Source organism: Lepidochelys kempii, chromosome 2, assembly GCF_965140265.1.
Source record: "Lepidochelys kempii isolate rLepKem1 chromosome 2, rLepKem1.hap2, whole genome shotgun sequence".
Classification (NCBI taxonomy): Eukaryota; Metazoa; Chordata; order Testudines; family Cheloniidae; genus Lepidochelys; species Lepidochelys kempii.
Window position 1 is genome coordinate 71,661,981 of NC_133257.1, and position 23,657 is coordinate 71,685,637.

General features: G+C 45.0%; 1 protein-coding gene across 4 annotated transcripts in view; it reads left to right on the forward strand.

The window, feature by feature from the left end:
• Positions 1-23,657, forward strand: part of PCMTD1 (protein-L-isoaspartate (D-aspartate) O-methyltransferase domain containing 1) — an 84,965-nt gene that overhangs the window by 14,983 nt on the left and 46,325 nt on the right. The window contains exon 2 of one of the 4 annotated variants that reach the window (XM_073331201.1): positions 22,447-22,881. The exons of the other annotated variants lie outside the window; for them this stretch is intronic. The gene's annotated coding sequence lies outside the window, so the exon portion shown is untranslated. The remainder of the gene's footprint in view (positions 1-22,446; positions 22,882-23,657) is intronic. 4 annotated transcript variants of the gene reach the window in all.

Here is a 23,657-nt window from a genome sequence, read left to right on the forward strand (position 1 = left end):
TTTCCTCACGGAGATTATATCATTGGAGGAACTTCAGTTAACAGATACTAACCCATATTTTTAATCTCTGAAGTCTGAAGCCACAAATTTTAAAAATGCTTTCTTTACTGAAACAGGATCAGCAGTTTTTCCCCCTACACTTAATGACTGATTGCAAGTTAGGAGCTAAGATACATAGATAGGACTAAAACATTTCTTAATCTAAGATGACATTACAGTTTTATCAGGCAGGAACACTCATATATTTTCACAACTGGCACAGAGGGCTTTGATCTTGTTCGGGGCATTTGATCACTATTGCTATTGAGTAATTCTATCATTTCGATATAGATGATGAAGTAAAACCATCAACATGAAGTCTAGCCAATTGCCCCCCCCCCACCCCCCCAAGTTCAACATAGCTTCATGTAGTGAACTATACCTACCCCTATTAACCTTTATGGCTTTACATTTAAGTCTTCAATTTGTTTGTAAAAGTTTGCTGTGAGCAAGGTGAGCTACAGAGTTGGTAAGTACAAAGAATGAAAACCTGCAGTACTGTGATCCAGGAAACTGGTGGAAGTTGAAGGCTAGTTTTAAAACCAGAATAAATTTGAAAAAGATGTTTTAAGATTTGAAACTGACAAATATAACTATTGTTTGGAAGAGGGTGAAGTCAAAAGAGGAACCAGAAAAATGACACGCAAATTTAGGGTAAAAAAAATGAAATAGCATACTTATTTTTTGTTCTTATAATAGTTTATCTTCTTTACAGCCTATATAGTTACATGGGAAGGGTCACATTCGTGGTTAGGCTTGGTTTTGATTCTAACATCTCTTTTCATAACTGGAAACTAATACAGATCTCTCCGTTACCTTAGTATATATTTAGGCCTGATCATGTGATTGATTGTGCATGGGTTTGTCTGTACACCTTCACTTGCAGGGTTGGTGCCTCAAGAATGATGTGGACATTATGCGCCACCAAGACTTTTGGTAGGGAGAATGTATATCTAAAGCGTGGGAGTGTGGTGGGGAGGAGAGGATTTTGAAACTGTATGAAAAAACTCAGCTACATGGAATTAATTGTACAAGGTGGAATTTGGACTTCAGACCAGGTGTAGTATCCTTAACTTTGTGACAGGCACTCTTAAACAAGGGAGATTGTACTGCTCCATGGACATATATTGACCCATCAGTTATGAAGTCATAATCCATTTTAGAATTACATCTGAATCAATCTGAGGGCCAAATTTAAGAATCCTACCTTAGCATCCGTTTGTGTATGCACAATTTTGTGTATGTAATTATTTGTGCGTGAACATACCACTATGCTCATGTGCAAAAAGCCATTTGTGCTTAAATAGTTTGCACTTACATATTTGATCATTTGCACACACAGCAGATTGGTTTTTTTGAAATTTTGATCCTAATTCTTATGCCTAAAACCTTCAACCCCTTACCTGGTAGAAGTCACTAGTTATCCTCCCAAAAGTGTGATTTAAAGTGACACAATCAATTAAAAAAACAGTACTTCTGTCTTCTAAGGAATACATTTTGTTTTATTTGCTAATAACATTTAATCTGTTGTCCATTTGACAGTGCTTTCAGTAGTCAGTTTTGCTCCTTTGTACGGTGAATGTTTCCTTATGTTTGTGTGGCACTTTTGCACAGCAGGAAGAGAGAGGAAAATAAATTTAAAAGTGGAAGTGGAGGAGCAGGTGTTGTAACTGAAGCTTCTTGAACCACTTCTTGAAATTTGACTTCATTACAGTTGATGTGTCGCTTTCTAAAATTCCCTTTACGTAGTTTACCAGTTGTTTCTGTGGTTTCCTCCTTAAGTGTGCAGAGAAGAAATAAGTGCTTATATTTTCCCATGCTCTGTCAAAATGAGATGCAACTCAGTCAATTGTGCAGTCTTCATAATAAGATCATCTGTCACTTTTTCTTGCATCTGTTGGCCAGCAGTGGAAATAGGGCTGACCTTTAATTTCTCACTGTTAAGCTGATGAGTTGAACATCTCATTTAAATGTACTATTTTCCACCTGGTTATTATTTCAGGCTATGTGCGTATTTGCTTAGAAATCATTGCATCTACTTACTTTGGTTCACTTTTGTCTAGTTTGCTTTGCAACCTAAGGTTAAGAAATACATTCTTGAGCCCAAGTTTGAGAAAACTGAGGGGAGGCTTGGGATGAAGCCCTTTTTAATGTGAATTAGACATCAAGCTCCTTTCTTAGAAAAGGGGGTTGGATTTGCAGGGGAGCCAGAGCTATCTTAATGGGACTTGATCAGTGTTCCCTCAATTTTTTTTACTTTCATGTGCAGAATGAATTTTGTTATGTGCACCAATGTCATACATCACCTCCATATTGGTGCACAAAACAAAATTCATATGGTGGGGGTTGGGCCGAAGGGTTTGGAGTGTGGGAGGGGGCTCAGGGCTGGGGCAGAGGGTTGGGGTGCGGGGCGGAGGTGAGGGATCTGGTTGGGGGTGCGGGCTCTGGGGTGGAGCCTGGGAGGATTTGGGGTGCAGGCTACCCTGGGGCTGTGGTGGGGAGAGAGGACTCTCCCAGACCTCTCTTGCTGCAGCAGCTTGGGGCCGGGGGTAAGGAGCCTCTCCCCAGCTGTGGCAGCTCTGGCGGGCCTGGGCCGGGCAGAGGGAGGGGCTCCTCTCCCCCCGGCCATGGCAAGTCCGTGCTGGGAGTCTTCATTTATTTACTTAAGGTTTCGCGTGCCAGTAATACATTTTAACGTTTTTTAGAAGGTCTCTCGCTATAAGTCTATATATTATATAACTAAACTATTGTCGTATGTAAATTAAACAAGGTTTTCATAATGTTTAAGAAGCTTCATTTAAAATTAAATTAAAATGCTGATCTTATGCTGCAGGCCCGCTCAGCCCGCTGCCAGCCTGGGGTTCCGTTCACCTAGGACGGCAGCAGGCTGAACGAGGCCTGCGGCCGGGACCCCGGCTGGCAAGGGGCCGGCAGCCAGAACCCCAGACAGGCAGCAGGCTGAGCAGGGCCTGTGGCCAGGACCCCAGCTGGCAAGGGGCCGGCAACCAGAACCCCAGTCTGGCAGCAGGCTGAGCGGCTCAGCCCGCTGCCGGCCAGGGTACCGGCTGCCGGCCCCTCTCAGCCCACTGCCTGTCTGGGATCCCGGCCATGCCCACAAAGAGTGGGTACCTACCTTCTCCCTGGTTCTAGCCCATTCTCTTCCCCCCCCCCCTCTCTCCACTGAGCTGAGGGTGGGAGTGCACTGAGCACAGAACGGGGGGTGAAGGAGCAGGCTGGGGGTTGGGGTGCAGGGTCTGGCCAGGAGCTAGAATGAGGTAGGGGGCTCAGGGTTGGGGCAGGAGGTTTGGGTGTGGAGTGCTTACCTGGGCAGCTCCCATTCGGTGCGAGGGGTGCAGGTGGGAATGTGGGGGGGCGGGTGCACGAGCTCCCATTTGGTGCTGGGGGGGCAAGAGTCAGGGCATGGGGTGGGGGCTGCGGGTGTATGAGGAGGGTGCAGGAGTCAGGGCATGGGATGTGGGGGGGCTGGGTATGTGTGTGGGGTGCTGGAGTTGGGGCTGGGGTCGTGGAGGGGTGCAGGGGTCAGGGCAGAGGGCTGGGGGCATGTGAGGGGGGTGTAGGGGTCAGGGCAGAGGCCTGTGTGTGTGTGGGGGGGTGTATGGGTCAGGGCAGAGGGCTGGGGGTGTGCGCTAGGGTCACGGGGGTGGTCCCAGCCCACTGCCCAGAGCAGCTCGCGGCAGGGGGCTGGAGGGGATATGCCCTGATTCCACCCCCCTTCTCCAAGGCCCCGTCCCCACCTCTTCTCCGCCTCCTCCCCAGAGCAATGAGCACACTGTGGCTCTGCTTCTCTTCTCCCCCTCCTTCGCAAGGGCGATCAGCGGCAGGGAGGGAGAGGAGGAGGGACAGGAACCCAGCATGCAGGGGGAAAAGGCCGGGGAGGGGGGGAGCTTGCCTGCCCTGCAGCAGCAGCAGCTAGCAGGACCAAGCTTCTTCACCCTGCCCCCATGGGGGGCGGAGGAGGGTGGGCTGGGGCAGGCAAGATTTTTAATGGCACGCTGCTGCCTGCCGGGGTCCCGGCCTGGGTTCGGCAGTGGGCTGAGCAGGGATGGCGGCTGGGACCCGGCAGGCAGCAGCGTGCCATTAAAAATCACATGCCATAGGTTGCCGACCCCTGCAGTAGACTATTCTGTGTTACAGGCCATGATAGGCCTTAACAATAGTACAAGCTGTGATAGGGTTGTAGTTTTAAGCAGGTGGGTTGAGCGCTGGAAATATGATTTAAGGATCAAAAGGGAGTGGGGGCAGATACAAATGGTTATCTATAGTCTGTCTCTGACAAGACAGCCCTGAGAAGTAATCCTGTTATGGAATTAATACTGGTGTGCCAACTTGGACAAAATTCCAGTATTTCCTCATTGATCCCTGCCATTCACAAAATATAGTGCACAAAATAAAAACACTTGCTCCCACATTAACTACATGATTTGCCTGTGAAAAGATAAAAACTGAGTACAGACAAAAGAATGTCCTATCATGAAGGAGACAGTTTCAATTGTTTTTAACTACCAATGATTTGGAAACAACATCCTTTCCTTTGGTAAGGAAAGAAACTGCCACTCAACAACAGTAGCATCAGATGACTGAGCAGCATTGGTGGATTCAGTGCCACTCTGCTGGTCGATTGCTGGCTGTGCAGGATCTTGAGTTTGTAGTGTTGAGTCTGTGTTCATCCCAGGATTTTAAAGGGATAAGGTGGGTGAGATAATGACTGGGTATACCAGGCCCGCTGTGGGAGGCCTCATGGCCCTGCTACACCCCGCCCGAAAAAAGGGCAATGGAGAGGGTCCTCCAAGCTGCCTACAGTGGCTGTGTGGGACAGCCAATCAGGGCCCAGCAGTCTAATATAAAAAGAGCTGTAGGGCCAGAGGGAGTTCAGTTCCTTGCTGGAGCTGGAGGAGTGTGGCTGGTGTGTGGCTGGCTGACAGAGCTACAGGATCTCGGATGAGGTAGTGCTGTCAGAAGCCAGGGAGAGCGAGAAGGAGCCCTGAGCTGGTTGCGGGGACTTCATCCAGACAAGGCCCTGAGGTAAGGTTGAAGACAGGACAGGGTCCCAGGGAAGTGGTCCAGGTAATTAGAGCAGCAGTGTGACTTAAAGGGACACAGCAGATAGCTGCTATCTACAGGGTCCCTTGGATGGGACCTAGAATAGTGGGCGGACCCAGGTCCACCTTCATTAGCCATTGTGGGAAGTGGCCTGGAGAGTGAGGCACCCCAGAGGGGGTCACTTAACTATAGTGGCCCAGCTGGAGAGCTGTAGCAAGGAAGCCCCAAGAGGGTGAAAACATTGTCTCCAGGGAGGGAGCCGTGGGGTCTGCTCTGTCCCAGAGGAGGGACAGTCAGAGTGTGTGTGCAGGTGCGCACTCAGCCAAGGGAGTGCTCACGAGAGGTGATTGCACCCCGTTACAAATAACATCTTAATTGGACCAACCCCAGACTTGAAGAAGAGCCCCGTACAGCTCGAAGGCTTGTCTCTTTAACAAACAGAAGTTGGTCCAATAAAAGATATTACCTTACCCACCTTGTCACTCGGATCTTGAGGGTAAATTGGGAGCAAGAGTTTGCAGCACAGCAGTGGGGGAAGAGGATGAGGAAATGAAGAATCACTAATTTTGTGCCTCCAGGCTCTAAGCCTTTAAAATAAACACCCAATAGGATTTGCCATGTGCCTCCAGCTAAGAGCTATCCACATTACAAGCTTATTGCCTACTACCATAGGATCCTACTGAAGCACTTTACTTGGTATTTGAAGGGTGAGGCCCTTAGTATACTAGGCCCATATCCTTTTTTTCTTTAGACAAAGACTTGACTGTGTATTCTTGTAGAGACCAACAATCTGTATTAATGCATAGCTCTAGGATGAGGTTTCAAATGTCAAGAATGTAGCCATCTGCTATTTTTAGCCTTGACCTCGCTTGTATATTCTTTTGCTGCAGCAGTTACGCCATAAACCAACCTTAAGTCATGCTCAAAAGCATTGATTGTCATATATAAAAGGCTAGGTGTGCACTTTTAGCTGTGATCAATCTAATCTGTGTAATATCCTAATCTTGAGTAAAGTATGATGCGTAACACATCGCCACAATACCTGGGTTTATGCCAACTTCATTTCTTGTGCATCAGCTTTGTGTAATATTTCTCAAGACATGGTAAATACTCTTTCAGACATTTTTCTTTTCTTTTATCTGTATGATAGTTGGTTTATATGCAGGTGTCTTGACTCTGGGCTCTGTGAAAGCTTTGACAAATATAAGGTGTACAATGATGGACCGTAATACTACTTCAGACTGGTTTCAAAAATAAAAATATAAAGATTACCTGCAATTTGTTGTTTTTTCAAAAATTAAGTATTTCATGGAAGGGGAGGTTGACTTTATTTTTTTATACTTAAACGACAGCTACACATGGGTTTACATTCTTAGACTTACGACATACTGAAATAATAGCATGAAATTGATTTACCTGTTCATCTTAATGGAGTGTTTAAAATTTAAAGTCTAATGACTACTGAAACTCCATCATGGTTAATGATTTTCCCCTTGGTCATTCTGTGAGTAATATCCAGCTAATTCTGTGTTCTGTTAGGGTTGGAAGTGACTCTTATTTGAAATACTATTGTTCCAGTTATATGAAACAAATAATCGCAAACTTTTCAGACTATGGACTGATTAATGCAATAATTCACGGGCCACCTCTTGGCCCACTCAGAATCATATGGACCATCTTTCTGTCAGTTTACCATTATGTATCTATACAAACGGCTTACGTGGAAAACAAGGTTGCATTTTTAGCTGTTTAATGCAATAAGTGAGTTGTATGTTTTTGGAAAAGATAAGTGTTGTCTAGTTTCGGTCCTCATTTCTTCATCTTCTCATCTAATCTTTCTCAGAGATGGTAACAAAGAGAAACCACAATCATGACTATCCTGCTCACTGCAAGTCATCAGCAAATGCTCTGCAAATTATCAGTGCTATGTGAATCTGTTCTACAGCATAGTGCTGCAAGTGCAAATAGAATATTCCTCTGGGATGAAAATGATGCTTTTGAAGAGGGCCAGTTCAATATAGGGCTTAGGGGAGCATAAGTGGTGTATAGGCCTTGTCCCGGCCCTCTCCTGGGGGTGAATTTGGCTTCTATTAAATATTGATTGTGGATAATTGAGCGGCTTGTTAATATCCATGTTTAAACATATGCTAAAGTATAGTTTACATTTCCATCACTGTTTAAAGTGTTACGCTTCCTTAGTGCAGCTTATGGTATCTTATAAATCGTCTATTAAACTTGTACCATCAGCAAAGTCAGTTAAGCTTAATAAACTAAAATATTTTTGAGTGATGCTCTTTCTGTCTTTAAATGCTAAATTGATAGAACTATAAAAATGGGCTAAGTGGAATAAGGAGAAAAAAATAACCTTAACTTTTTCAGAATTTCTATTATTGAAATTACTATTACTATTATTATTACAGATTTTTTCATCCATTGGGTTGATCAAGTTGTGTTTTTAATGATATGTTTGTTTAGTATAGGTTCAGATTTTGTCAGCTAATGACACTAACACTTTTGTAAAGCAAGAAAAACACTTCCTTTGAACATGTCAGTGTGGACCCCAGTGTGCCTCATGAGAATGATACCAGAGGGTTTTTTTTAATAGTATCCGTTGTATCCGTGCCATGTGTATGCCCTCTGTCCTCATGCTCCTACACAAGTACAAAGGGGTGGGGTGACACCCCCTCTCCTTCAGTTCCCTCTTCCCACCCTCACAACATTCATATAACTGCCATAATGTGTATCAATCTGTCTGGATTAAGTGTTGATGGTTAGATCCCCTCCCCCGTATAGGGCTTCTTAACAGGGTGGTCAAAACCTGTGAACTTCAAGCCCTGCCCATCCTGCAGTTAGCTAGTTCCCCTGAAAGATAGACACTGCAGGTATATCTGCTGTTTAGGAGTCATATATATATATGTTGAGCAGATATTTCCCCACAAGAACACAGAAGTTGAGATATGAGTCTGAAGTATTGTCTTCTGGAACAATCCATGAAGGTCTCATCAGACCCTGAGGAGACAAGCTCCAGAGTTCTGCTAGTGGGCAAGTCAGGATTGTCCAATGCTTTTATCTAGCAGGCAAGTGATGCCGAAGATCAGCAGTGAGCAGATGGTGCGAAGAGAAGACCCAGCACTGACGCCTCCAGCACTGAAGCAGACACCAGGATCATTGGCACTGAAGCTGGCACCAACAACGCTGGTACCAAAGTTCAGCACTGATAGGAAGTGCTGCAGGTATAGAGGCAGCAACTCCAGGAGTAGGTCAGTGTCCTTCCATCAGGACAAACTATGTAAAGTGTCTAGAAATAAAACCACCAAAGCCTGCACAGTGGTGAGGGCTGGTGGCAATGTTCCCTCTAATTTTTGACAGGCCGTGTGCGCAAAAAGTTTTTTCTGTGCAAATTTTTGTGTGCGCGGTATTTTGCCTTGTGCACGGGGTTTAGGATCTGTGTGCGCGCACGCATGCACACAGCTTAGAAGGAACAGGGGCTGGCAGTAAGGAGCAGCCCATGAGAGAGACAGACTGCTCCGGTGGCACATCTCTCCGTGTTGAGGCCTACTGTGGATGATGTGTTCCTTGGAGAATCAGGACATTCATTGGTGCCAGAGCACCGACTAGTACAGACCTCAGTATCACATACATCTGAACTGCCCTAAGAAGTTTTATTCCCTCTCTCTGTCACAGGGGCGTATGTTCTTGCTTCTTTCCAGCAGTAAACGCTCTCCTCTGAGATTGGTGGTCAGCAGCACAGAAGGTCCTGCCAGCTTTCCTAATAGGGCTCAGCTGCCATGGGCTTATCAGGAATGGCACTGGACTGGACAGTACCAAATGACCCATTCTGTATTCCTATGTATGCTCTCAGCTTGCAGGAGGCAGACTTCCATATAGCTATCCATCTGGCCAATGCTACCTAAGATGCACAGTGGGGCCTATCCTTTACTAGTACAGAGTTCTGCCGTTTGGACTCTCCACAGCACCAAAAATAATCACGAAATGCCTGACAGTAGTGGCAGCACAGTTAAGGAGATAGGGAATCTGCATATATTGTAGCTAGATGATTGGCTGATCAGAAGCAGGTCCCAACAGGAGACTGCTACAGCCTTAGACATGTCCTCTTGTTGCTCTGTCATCTAAGACTCCTTGTGAACTATCAGAAATCATGCCTCACACAATCACAGCCGATAGAGTTCACTGTCAGCAAGAACCTGCGTCCCAGAAGACAGATTCTGGTCTCCAGTTGCCGGCAAACTACCTAAAATCAAATCAAATGACAGAGTGTACGTGTCTGTTACTCCTGGGTAACATTTTGGCATATACATTTGTGATGCTGCTTGCCAGATTACGTTACAAATGTGGTAGAGGTCCACATGCTCCCAGTCCAGACATCTCATGAATAAGAGTTCGTTCTGCCTCAGGTACTATGAGAGAGCTTACTTGGTGGCTTGACCCAATGACTGTACCAAAAGGGGTTCCTTTCTCTACCCTGTGCCAAAGACTTATCACAGGCTCCTCAGGGACAGGCTGGGCCATATGCAGATGCAAGGCACATGCTGTCAGGGTGACCTAGAACTGCCCATGACTCTTCTGGAGCTGAGGACCATCAGACTGGTCTGTGTAGCATTTCTTTCCAGTTCTGCAGAACTCTACAGTGAAAATCCTGACAGACACGTCCATAATGCATTATATGAACAAGCCAAGAGTTGCTTGGTCATCCCCTTTCTATCAAGAAGCCATCAAGCTTTGAATGTGATGTAATCAAACCCTGTTGTTTTTACACCTTCCAGGGGTCAACAATGATGCATGGTAATCATCCATAAATTGTTGCTGAGGAAGTCCTTCATAGGGCCCATATTCTGTAAGTGGGGGCTCCCATAGTAGAAACCTCTTCACCACAGAAGAGGGGGACAATGGATCGACGTTCACAACATGTCCCTTGTAAGTACCCAGTTACAGCTTGTCTGTGGTCTAGAAAAACAGATGATCCATCTAGCATTTCTAATTTGAGGATTACTACGAGTCTTGGCCAACTGGTCAAACAAGTTCCAGACAATGATTTTCTAGTCATAGATCTAGCTATGCTCTAGCTTAAGGTCCTCCAGCTGAATGTTGAAAGATTGTCTGCTGCAAAGTTGGACCTTATTGGTATTCTGGTAGGGATGAAATTGTCTAGAATTATGCCAGGTTGGTTAGTATATGCAATGGCTCTGTTTCTGAGAAATTGACATTTCTGTGTGCATATTGGTGATACAAGTGCTTGGCGGCACCAGAAGAATGACCTTCCACAAGGATCATTATTATCTCCAACATTTATTAAACGTATATTCTAATAACCTACCATATGTTCTCTGTTCTGAAAGCAGATATGGTGTTCTGAAAAGAAAGCACAGTGTTCTGAAAGCAGATATGGTGTCTGTGGCCGATCATTGTCATTGGTGGTGCCTGATACCAAGTGGAAGTTAGACTGTGTCAAGTGTTTTCCACTTACATCGACTTCAGAGAACTGAACATAGTTCTCAATGGTCAGCAAATAAAGCATGATTCACACCCAGTATATCTAGGCATCACATTGGCTAGAACTCTCCGATATCATGACCATCTTAGAAAAACAGCAACTAAGGTCAAAACACACAGCAGCTTGCTTGGAAAACTGGCCAGAATGACATGGGGTGCCAATGACGAAATGCTAGAAAATTCAGCCTTGGCACTCTGGTATTCAGCAGCGGAGTATTGTGCTCCAGTATGGGCTCACTCGTCTCACACAAAGATGATCAACCTACAACTTAATTCCAACATGCGTATTATTTCAGGCACACTTAAATCTACTCCTCTACCATGGTTACAGGTTCTCTGCAATATTACTCAACCCAGTGTTTGGAGAGAGGAAAGCGTAGCAAAGCTTGTGACAAAATTGCATGTTATGCCCACATCTACCATTAATTAAAGAGTTGTTTTATCCGTCAGATGGCTGTCTGCCCTCACGTTGCCCATTGTGGATAAACTTACTGGGTGAGGGATTTATGGTAGAGGATGCATGGCAAACTTCATGGTCTGCAGAGAAAGTGACAAATTATCTTGTCTCAGACCCCACTCAAAGTCAGCACGGGTTTGATTTACGACAAATGCAATGGAGCCTTCTGAATTCATTTTCTACTGGACATGAAATGTGTGCTGCAGTGGAATTTTGGTGACATTTTAGAGACAGTCCATTATGTCAACATGGGCACCTACAAATCATGACACACATTGTTGAGGACTACAAAATGACTCAGATTCCTGGAGGTCTTCATGCCTTGAGCATCGTTAATAAGAACACTGTGGCCTGGCTTGATCGGATTGCATGTGCCAAATAAATAAACCACAGAAGGCAACATTAAATGCCTGAAATTCGGCTCCAGAGGCAGTGTGAGCCAAGGCCGATTGCCAGAAGCCTTTCTCCTTCTGTGGCCTCAAGGACTCATGTATGCCTGACTGCCAATTCTCCTCATCCCAGGGTAAAATCCAAGATCAAACCGGGCAAGGTTACGATAATCCTGATAGTCTGTTGCTGGTTGATACAGTTTTGGCTGTCATACGTATTTCAAATGGCCTCTTGTGCACCTCTCAACCTGCCCTCTCAGAACCAAGGTCAGAACCAAGAACCAAGGTCACATGCTACACCCAGAACCACGGTCATTGCATCTGATGGCATGGATGTTGTATGGTTGAATGCTACTGACAGACACTGCTCCTTACAGTTTCAGGAAAATCTCTTACAAAGCAGAAAACCTTCCATTAGGAAAACTTACTCTCAAAATGGATTTTTTAAAAAAAAAAAAATAGGTAGCCCAACAGAATCTGGACACAGTAGAGACCCTGATACCAAAAATCCTCAACTACATGCTGTATCTGAAACATACTGGACTGTCATTTGACTCTCTCAGGGTTCATCTTGCAGCAGGATTGGTGTGTCACACCCTGGTACAGTCATACTGTGTTCTCACATCCCATATTATAAAAATTCAAGAGCCTACTTAATTCTTACTTTCTGGTTAGAGACCAGAATCTGAAGTAGGCCTCAGCATGGTCTGAAAACTTATGGAGCCTTTGTTTTGAACCACTATCTAATCGCTTGGTATACCACTTGACCATCAAGACTGTCTTTCCGTTTGCTGTAACTTCAGCACGGAGAGTCAGTGAACTCCAAGCTCTGGCCAGACTGTGTTACACATCCCTTCCATAGAGACAAGGTAGCATTGGGACCAAACTTCAAGTTCATCTCTAAGGTGATGTTGGAATTCTATCACAACCAATCAGTTACCTTGTCCATCTTTTTCCTGAAACCTGCACTTAACACTAGGAGCAGAGCTACATACTTTGGACATGTTGTTATTTTAATAATACTAAGCTCTTCAAGCTGTCTTCCACCCTTCTTCATGGATATATCCTGCCCATCAAAAAGCCACGCCATATTGTCTCAGATAATCTTAGTGGATCAGACCGTGCATTTCCACCTGGTATCAGATGGCTGATGACCATCTCCCTCTGAACATCAAGGCACACTTCCATGAAGGCAGAGGCAGCATCTTCTGCCTGCCTCAGGAATGTGCCAGTCTCTGAGATTTCAAGGCTACAACATGGAACAACCCACTGACTTGTGTTTAAATATTATGCCCTTCACATGGCAGGCAGGTCAGATGCTAAATTCAGGTCAGTACTTCAATCACTATTTGATAAAACTGAAACTCCTCACTCCTATTACCAAGGGAGGGTACTGCTTGCCATTCACTTACATACTGACTGCATCACAAAGAACTACAGTTACTGTTGGATAAGTAACCATTCTATTCCCTACAGCATCTTCCCTTGATCTATATTCTTAGATGTCTATGTAATGGATGCCAGTATTCTGTCTGCTGTAATAAGTAATTCAATATCCTATCTGTCAAGGAGGACAAGCACTCTTTAGAGTACCTATTTTCTTTTAAATTTAACACTTACTAATGCTAATGTCTGGTGCCTCCCGGTTCCTTGAATGTATCCTTTTGTTTAAATGGAGATGTCTGGAAGTCCATACGTTAGACTTTTTTTCTTGGCATTTAGAACAGCAAGCATTGAAACCACTGTTACATAGTAAATCAGATAAATTATTGAAAGAATATAGCCTTTTTTTCTGACGCTTAGAGAGCTGGACTACCCAAACTTTAATTTTGGATAATAGGATAGTTTTGTAAAAGAATGCATCAGGAACTGATTGTTATAGATGGAAAAACCAAGAAAAGTAATAAGTGGCTTATATAAGGGTCCCTTGAGAAAGCCCTTGTGATTTACGGTGTTGTAAAATGCACATGTAAGTTCTCCATGACAGGAAATGTATCTCGACCTGGAAATGACAAGCTATACAACATATGGAATGCATGTGGGCCAAACGCCACCTTCAGCATTCAACCTATGCGAAGTGTGGCAGGGAAGGGAGTGGAATTTCAGACAAGAAAAACAAACCTAGTCTGGCAGGAAACAGTTAGTTGGAAAGGAGTCGGTGCCAGTTCTAGCTCAAAGAAAATAACTGCAGTACTCTGTGCGGGCAGTCCAGGCAGATGATTAAACAGTTTCCCCTGTCCAGTTCCCATAGATAAATAACACCTCAATAAGGGAACTGCAAACATCTGCTACATAGAAGGCCATAAGAGATGCCCACAATTCAACCCATAGTCTGGAAGTACTCTTTGATTCCTCGTTTATGCTTAGCTCAGTGAGGATTCCCACCTGACGTTATTCTGAAAATTATATTGCTCAAACTTAAGCCCTAGTTCTGTAAACTGCTCGGCGAAGGCATGCACTTACACCTGCATGTTGTCCCTTATGCCATGTGGAGCCCAACTGACTTCCGTGGATGTGCTTGAGCAGACACTCTGGGTGCAGAGGACTCCAGGTGAAAATAAAAGTGCATCCACACAGATCAGTTTTAACATCAGTGGGGCTGTATGTGAGCATAGGAGTTTGCTTTGCTGTACAATACAGATTTTTATACTGCACTCATCACTACAGTATCTAGTGCCTTTCATTAGTGCATTAAGTAATCTGACTAGGTATCTGTCACATGTCTGTTTCTCATCTCCCGAGAGGGGGAAGCATGTACAGTGGAGTGTCTTGCTTTGGTAGTGTCTTTTTAAATATGAATATACATGTTGCTGTAAGTTACTCCTGATGGAATTCTGCACCTAAAATATTGTGTGCAGAATTTTTAAAATTCTGCATATTTTATTTGTCAAAATAACACCATATAATCATGCCATTTTGAATTGTTTTGGTAATTTTATTTCAAAATGCCTGTCGGCAAGTATGTCTGTAACAATACAGACAACAAAAAAGAATCAGGAAATATTTTTTAGCAAATAGATTCCTTACTAGGCATATTAGCACATCTATATGGCCCCACAGAGTAGATGGCAATATTAATATTTCCATGCATGTCAAGCACAGAAGACTTTTAGGGTATGTCTACACAGCAAAGAAACACCCGTGGCTGGCCAGTGCCAGACAACTCGGTCTCTTGGGGCTCAGGCTGTGGGGCCGTTTCATTGCTATGCAGACTTCAAGGCTCAGACTAGAGCCGGAGCTCTGGGACCCTCCCACCCTGAATGGTCCTAGAGCCTGGGCTCCGGTCCTAGGCCACAGCGATGAAACAGCCCTGCCGCCCAAGCCCTGAAAGTTCAAGTTGGCTGGCATTGGCCAGCCTTGGGTTTTTCTTTGCTGTGTAGACATATCTTAAAGGGCAGCACATCCTTATTTTGAGAATGAGGCAGATCACTACAGGTCTTGCTCGACAGTTTATCATCACATAGTACCAATGTCCACTCAGTGCTTAGAATATTCCAGCCAGTTTCTGAATTCTAGCTAGCAGCAGCTCCTAATGAAAGTCAGTGAGAAACTAAACTTTTCATAAAGTGAGCATCTTAAAATACCCAAGGGGATACAAACAATAAATTCGGAGAAACTGCTCCTTAAAAACATCTTTCCAAACTCAGAATAGTGGTCAGTAGTTGAGTAAGTATCCTGTCTTATATCTGCAAATAGGCTAGTTATAGATAAGCTAATTATCTTTAAAGGGTACAATATTTCTGCAGTATTCTCAACAGGGGAGTGGGAGTAAGGGATGTCTCAGAATAACAGGCAGAGCCCCAAAACAGGCTAATGCCTAACAAGGAACAAGAATGAAATATATAATTATATTCAAAATTGGTCAACTTGAATTAGGAATATGCTAAAAGAAATGAATACTTTAAGGGGAGGGGGGAACAATTTAGAGGTAGGGGCCCCATACTTTGGAAGACTGCATCCGATGAAGTGAGCTGTAGCTCACGAAAGCTTATGCTCTAATAAATTTGTTAGTCTCTAAGGTGCCACAAGTACTTCTTTACTTTTTGAGACATCAGAGGCATTCCTCCCTAGAGGCCAAATACAAGTATTTATGCATGTAGATAGGGCCATGAGTCTCCCTTCTATTTGTCCAATACAGAAATATTTCTAACACTTGCAGCTGAAAGATGCTTTGGATAGTATGAGCAGTGTGTTGCCTTCCAAATGGAGGCTTACCAGCCCAGAAAAGTAAGAGTTGCATTCAGGCAGCTGTGTAAATCTAGTCTAATGTGGTCCATGTCACAGAATAGGCTATAACTTCAATGTCAAGACAAAAGGTAAGTTATTCTGAATACCTATGGTAGCGGTAAGTGGTTTTTTTTTTTCTTTAAGTGGTTGTATAGTACAGTGTTTCTAGTCACTACACTATTACAGCTGTTACATAACAAAGTGAGATTTTAAATGTAAACTGCAAAGCTTCTGCACTATCCTAATTGATCAGATTAGTTACAAGTACATTAGACCTGTGAAAACATTTCTATATAGTCATACTAAATAAGCATAAAAATATCAAGAGTAGGAACACAAAAGGAAAATGAGTGTAAAAGCCCTCTATTTTGTTGTAGTATTTGTGTCAACTGAATATGCCAATAAATGATGAGTGTGGTTTCTCCTGCACCTCTTAAAGGTGAAACATTGAACTCTCAGCTCAGGAGAAAGTGGGGGAGAAGGGGGTTCTAAAGTGGTTTTAAGTAACCTTTTGTGCCCTCCTGATCCTCAGTTGTTCCTGGTGCTGGAGAGGCCCCTGGTGTAACTTATACCTGGGTGCATGTAAGTTATGGCAGCTTTCCTAGGCTGGTTTATGGGTCACGTACTGCCCATTCTTCTCTGCTGTGCTGTATGCTCTCTGCGCCTCTGATGTGCCCCCTGTGTCAGGCATTGTGAGGAGGTCCTCCCAGGGCAGTTACACAGTTGTCTTCTACTCTGTCTGCATTGCGCAGAATCCTTTTGCTCCTGGAACTGGAGCTTTGAATCCTTTTTATGCTGTTCAGCCTTTTTACCCAGCCTAAAAGGGGTGGAGCAGATGAGAATATTCTGTGATGTCTTTAATATCAGCATATAGATGATTATCATAGCATGGGTAAGGGTTAGCCTTGAAATAAAGTATTCTTTCCTTTTCCCCCACCCATTGGAGTGAGTTGACAAGGAAAATATAAAATAAATGGTGACGGGATCAGCTATTCCAGAACACTTGGCACTTCTATTGTTTTGGATTGCTGTTTAGAGACTAAACATATCTAAACAACTGATCAAAGTTCTGGGCAGAGATAAGAGAGAGTAGGCCTCTTGTGTTAGTTGAGCTCTTGTCCACTGGAGTAGAGTGGAGTGGGAACTGATGAGTGGAGGGTTGGTGGCTCAAGGAATGGGCTGGAGGGTATGATCCCTCCCAGAAACGCAGAAAATTTAAAAAGGGATTTATTTTTTTTAAGTGTGTAGCAGAGGGGAGATACTACATGGGGTAATAAAGATATGTAAAGTCAAAACTGAAAGGGCATGAATAGATTGTAGTGGGTGTCAGTTCTTATGCAATCCAATCAGCTTAATGTTCTGAAAGGTTTGTGAAAATACTGTGCACATAACAATTCCACTGGGCATTAAGAATCTTATTAGGAGAATTCAAATAGTTTTACTTATTGAATTTGGAAGCTAAATTTTCACAAATGGGTATTTAAGTTTAACATGCAATTTTCAGTTCTCCAATAATGAATGCATTTTCTCCAGTATATTCAGCCATTTGGAACATGCGTTCCTGAATATTTTGTCACTGTTTTGTAGATTCTTCTTTATTGACCTTCTGCAATTCTTAAAGTACATATATCACTGTTCAAGGGCAAGTTGCACTTTAGATCTCTTTAGTTTCTCTTAATGCAACCTGTCATCAGAGAGGTGCACTCATCTTCACCCTTCTCAGGTGGAACCATGCAGTCCTACCACTACAATGCTGCACTCCCCACCTCTCACCCCTAGTTTACCGATTGTGATAACATGACAGATCCACCTATGCTTGGCATCTGTAAGCCCTTTTCTTCCAGGAATCTGACCAGTGGCTGATTAAAATGTCTTAGAAACAGCTTCTTTAAAACAAAGTATTATTTATTCACCCAGAGGCATGTAGCAAGCAGAGAAAAGGGATAAACCCAACGCCTGGGTCTTACCTAAACTTTATTCCTTCTTTGCAAGTTTTAATTGTGAGGAAAGAATATAGACATCCATACCCTTGAACTGGGAGAGACAAACACCTCTGCAGAACTCTGAGAAACTCACCTCCTGTTGCAGCTGCCCATTTGCCTCCTTTCCTCTCTTCTTTGGGTCAGGGTCTTTAACCTGAAGCCTGGCAGAAGGCCATTTACCAATTAATAGCTCCCCCATTGTTCCGTTAAGGACTGTTGGTATTCTTTCTGGGGCACCTTATCTTTGTCATTGTTTTGATTTATTTCCTGTTTCTATGCTCCTATCAGCTTCCTTTGATTTAACTCCAAGCAGGTATATTGAGGTGCATATATTTATAAAATATACAGATGGCTCCCTCATTCTCCACAACATACAATATTCATTATTTGCAAACTATTTGTATTGCGTATTACTGTATTTGTTACATTCATTTTGGACACAAAAGACCCATCATCTGGTGACAAAGCAGCAAAACAAAAGATGATGGAAGGACCAAAATACCCATATTGATTTTTCTGCTCACATTCAAGTGCAGAGGGGACCATACTTCTTAAAGTTATACAAGGTGTACAAAATATTTGTCCATGAGTTACTTTCAATGGTTAAAATGTTATCTGAGACAAAACATTGTAGAGGTAAAAATACAAATTTATGAAGACAAGTTACTACCACTGAATTGTGTATAGATCTGTACCCTAAAAGATGAGAATACTACATCATCATACAACAGCAAAATTGAGCCTTTGTCTTTAAGAGGAATATGGGGACGGTTGACTCAGTTTGAGTTTATGTTGCTAAGCCCTGGTCTACACTAGGACTTTAGGTCGAATTTAGCAGCGTTAAATCGATGTAAACCTGCACCCGTCCACACAATGAAGCCCTTTATTTCGACTTAAAGGGCTCTTAAAATCGATTTCCTTACTCCACCCCGACAAGTGGATTAGCGCTTAAATCGACCTTGCCGGCTCGAATTTGGGGTACTGTGGACACCATTTGACGGTATTGGCCTCCGGGAGCTATCCCAGAGTGCTCCATTGTGAGCGCTCTGGACAGCACTCTCAACTCAGATGCACTGGCCAGGTAGACAGGAAAAGAACCGCGAACTTTTGAATCTCATTTCCTGTTTGGCCAGCGTGGCAAGCTGCAGGTGACCATGCAGAGCTCATCAGCACAGGTGACCATGATGGAGTCCCAGAATCGCAAAAGAGCTCCAGCATGGACCGAACGGGAGGTATGGGATCTGATCGCTGTTTGGGGAGAGGAATCCGTGCTATCAGAACTCCGTTCCAGTTTTCGAAATGCCAAAACCTTTGTGAAAATCTCCCAGGGCATGAAGGACAGAGGCCATAACAGGGACCCGAAGCAGTGCCGCGTGAAACTGAAGGAGCTGAGGCAAGCCTACCAGAAAACCAGAGAGGCGAACGGCCGCTCTGGGTCAGAGCCCCAGACATGCCGCTTCTATGATGAGCTGCATGCCGTTTTAGGGGGTTCAGCCACCACTACCCCAGCCGTGTTGTTTGACTCCCTCAATGGAGATGGAGGCAATACGGAAGTAGGTTTTGGGGACGAAGAAGATGATAGCTCACAGCAAGCAAGCGGAGAAACCGGTTTTCCCGACAGCCAGGAACTGTTTCTCACCCTAGACCTGGAGCCAGTACCCCCCGAACCCACCCAAGGCTGCCTCCTGGACCCAGCAGGCAGAGAAGAGACCTCTGGTGAGTGTACCTTTTAAAATACTATACATGGTTTAAAAGCAAGCATGTGAAAGGATTACTTTGCCCTGGCATTCACGGTTCTCCTAGATGTACTCCTAAAGCCTTTGCAAAAGGTTTCTGGGGAGGGCAGCCTTATTGTGTCCTTCATGGTAGGACACTTTACCATTCCAGGCCAGTAACACGTACTCGGGAATCATTGTACAACAAAGCATTGCAGTGTATGTTTGATGTCATTCAAACAACATCCGTTCTTTATCTCTCTGTGTTATCCTCAGGAGAGTGAGATATAATTCATGGTCACCTGGTTGAAATAGAGTGTTTTTCTTCAGGGGACACTCAGAGGAGCCCATTCCTGCTGGGCTGTTTGCCTGTGGCTAAACAGAAATGTTCCCCGCTGTTAGCCACAGGGAGGGGGGAAGGTTGAGGGGGTAGCCACGCGGTGGGGGGGAGGCAAAATGCGACCTTGTAACGAAAGCACATGTGTTATGTATGTAATGTTAACAGCAAGGATTACCCTGAAAGAGTGTAGCCACTGTTTTATAAAATGTGTCTTTTTAAATACCGCTGTCCCCTTTTTTTCTCCACCAGCTGCATGTGTTTCAATGATCACAGGATCTTCTCCTTCCCAGAGGCTAGTGAAGATTAGAAAGAAAAAAAAAAAACGCGCTCGCGATGAAATGTTCTCCGAGCTCATGCTGTCCTCCCACACTGACAGAGCACAGACGAATGCGTTGAGGCAAATAATGTCAGGGTGCAGGAAAGCACAAAATGACCGGGAGGAGAGGTGGTGGGCTGAAGAGAGGGATGAAGCTCAAATGTGGCGGCAGCGTGATGAGAGGAGGCAGGATTCAATGCTGAGGCTGCTGGAGGACCAAACCAGTATGCTCCCGTCTGTGGTTGAGCTGCAGCAAACGCAGCTGGAGCACAGACTGCCACTGCAGCCCCTCTGTAACCAAGCGCCCTCCTCCCCAAGTTCCATAGCCTCCACACCCAGATGCCCAAGAACGCGGTGGGGGGGCCTCCAGCTAACCAGCCACTCCACCACAGAGGATTGCCCCAAAAAAAGAAGGCTGTCATTCAATAAATTTTAAAGTTATAAACTTTTAAAGTGCTGTGCTTAAAGTGCTGTGTGGCATTTTCCTTCCCTCCTCTACCACCCCTCCCGGGCTACCTTGGTAGTCATCCCCCTATTTGTGTGATGAATGAATAAAGAATGCATGAATGTGAAGCAACAATGACATTATTGCCTCTGCAAGCGGTGATTGAAGGGAGGAGGGGTGGGTGGTTAGCTTACAGGGAAGTAGAGTGAACCAAGGGGCGGAGGTTTCATCAAGGAGAAACCAACAGAACTTTCACACCGTAGCCTGTCCAGTCATGAAACTGGTTTTCAAAGCTTCTCTGATGCATACCGTGCCCTCCTGTGCTCTTCTAACCTCCTTGGTGTCTGGCTGCGCGTAACGAGCAGCCAGGCGATTTGCCTCAACCTCCCACCCCGTCATAAACGTCTCCTCCTTACTCTCACAGATATTGTGGAGCACACAGCATGCAGTAATAACAGTGGGAATATTGGTTTTGCTGAGGTCTAAGCGAGTCAGTAAACTGCACCAGCGCGCCTTTAAACGTCCAAATGCACATTCTACCACCATTCTGCACTTGCTCAGCCTGTAGTTGAACAGCTCCTGACTACTGTCCAGGCTGCCTGTGTACGGCTTCATGAGCCATGGTATTAAGGGGTAGGCTGGGTCCCGAAGGATACATATAGGCATTTCAGCATCCCCAACAGTTATTTTCTGGTCTGGGAATAAAGTCCCTTCCTGCAGCTTTTGAAACAGACCAGAGTTCCTGAAGATGCGAGCGTCATGCACCTTTCCCGGCCATCCCACGTTGATGTTGGTGAAACGTCCCTTGTGATCCACCAGAGCTTGCAGCACTATCGAAAAGTACCCCTTGCGGTTTATGTACTCGGTGGCTTGGTGCTCCGGTGCCAAGATAGGGATATGGGTTCCGTCTATGGCCCCACCACAGTTAGGGAATCCCATTGCAGCAAAGCCATCCACTATGACCTGCACATTTCCCAGGGTCACTACCTTTGATATCAGCAGATCTTTGATTGCGTGGGCTACTTGCATCACAGCAGCCCCCACAGTAGATTTGCCCACTCCAAATTGATTCCCAACTGACCGGTAGCTGTCTGGCGTTGCAAGCTTCCACAGGGCTATCGCCACTCGCTTCTCAACTGTGAGGGCTGCTCTCATCTTGGTATTCATGCGCTTCAGGGCAGGGGAAAGCAAGTCACAAAGTTCCATGAAAGTGCCCTTACGCATGCAAAAGTTTTGCAGCCACTGGGAATCGTCCCAGACCCGCAACACTATGCGGTCCCACCAGTCTGTGCTTGTTTCCCGAGCCCAGAATCGGCGTTCCACAGCATGAACCTGCCCCATGAGCACCATGATGCATGCATTGGCAGGGCCCATGCTTTCAGAGAAATCTGTGTCCATGTCCTGATCACTCACGTGACCGCGCTGACGTCGCCTCCTCGCCCGGTATCGCTTTGCCAGGTTCCGATGCTGCATATACTGCTGGATAATGCGTGTGGTGTTTAATGTGCTCCTAATTGCCAAAGTGAGCTGAGCGGCCTCCATGCTTGCCTTGGTATGGCGTCCACACAGAAAAAGGGCGCAGAATGATTGTCTGCCGTTGCTCTGACGGAGGGAGGGGTGACTGACGACACGGCTTACAGGGTTGGCTTCAGGGAGCTAAAATCAACAAAGGGGGTGTCTTTACATCAAGGAGTATTTCAGGCAGGACTTCATGGAGGGTTCCAATAAGAAATGGTGCACCTAAGTTATTGTTCTTATTGGAACAAGGAGGTGAGCCTGGCCTCTGATTGATACATGTCTAGATTTACCTCGCTGCACCTTCTCTGTGAGTGACTGCAGCGTGACCTAGAGGAATGAGTCCCCTAGACAGGGGAGGGGGGGAAGCAAATGAATACAAAACAAATCTGGTCTATTTCTTGTTTTGATCCACTCCATCTATCTTTTACATCTTTGGCTGGCAGCAGACGGTGCAGAAGGACTGCATGCCATCCACATCTCATGGCTGCTCGGCAGAAGATGGTACAGTACGACTGCTAGCCATCCTCATCTCTTGCTTGCCTGGCAGAAGATGGTACAGTACGACTGCTAGCAATCCGTATCGCCTGCCTGCTCACCATAAGACGGTTCAATAGGACTGACTGCAGGACTAAAGAGAGTGACCTGGTCAAGTCACTCCAAATTTAGTCCCTGCGCCCATGTGTCTGCCCAGGCACTCCCAGCTGACGTGGCCAGGAGCACCTCGGACACGACGAGGACTACCACCAGTCATACTGCACCGTCTGCTGCCAGAAGGCAATGGGTTGCTGCTACTGTGTAGCAAAGCCGTACCGCGTCTGCCAGCACCCAGGAGACATAGGGTGACGGTTCCCTATGCTTGCCGTGGTATGGCGTCTGCACAGGTAACTCAGGAAAAAAGGCGCGAAACGATTGTCTGCCCTTGCTTTCACGGAGGGAGGGAGGGAGGGAAGGGGGGCCTGACGATATGTATCCAGAACCACCCGCGACAATGTTTTAGCCCCATCAGGCATTGGGATCTCAACCCAGAATTCCAATGGGCAGCGGAGATTGCGGGAACTGTGGGATAGCTATCCACAGTGCAACGCTCCAGAAGTCGACTCTAGCCTCGGTACTGTGGAAGCGCTCCGCCGAGTTAATGCACTTAATGCACTTAGAGCATTTTCTGTGGGGACACACACACTCGAATACATAAAACCGATTTCTAAAAAACCGACTTCTATAAATTCGACTTTATTCCGTAGTGTAGACATACCCTAAGTGATACCATTCTTAGAGTTGCTAAGCAAGAATAAAGCAGACTAGGACATCCCTTTACATTTCTCCAGGTCAAGTTGCTAGTACATGAATTTTCTTTCCCTAGCTTCTCTTGTGATATGCTTACATAAAGGTTACAATCCACCTCCAGACAACTACTGGTGGCTTCATTTACAATTCTTGCAGGAAAGCCTTAGAGTTACAGAAATCTTTCATACAGTGATAATGGGCTAACGTTGGCCAAGTTAATGTTGTGGAAGCATTTTAACTCTTGAAATTCCTGACATTTGTTTATTTAAATTCCTAACATTAATGATGCCCCAATGTAATTTTTGTATCACTGTAATATTTCTACATCAGTCTCTTCATTCTGTTTGCTTTTCTTGTCACAAAATTCAGCAGT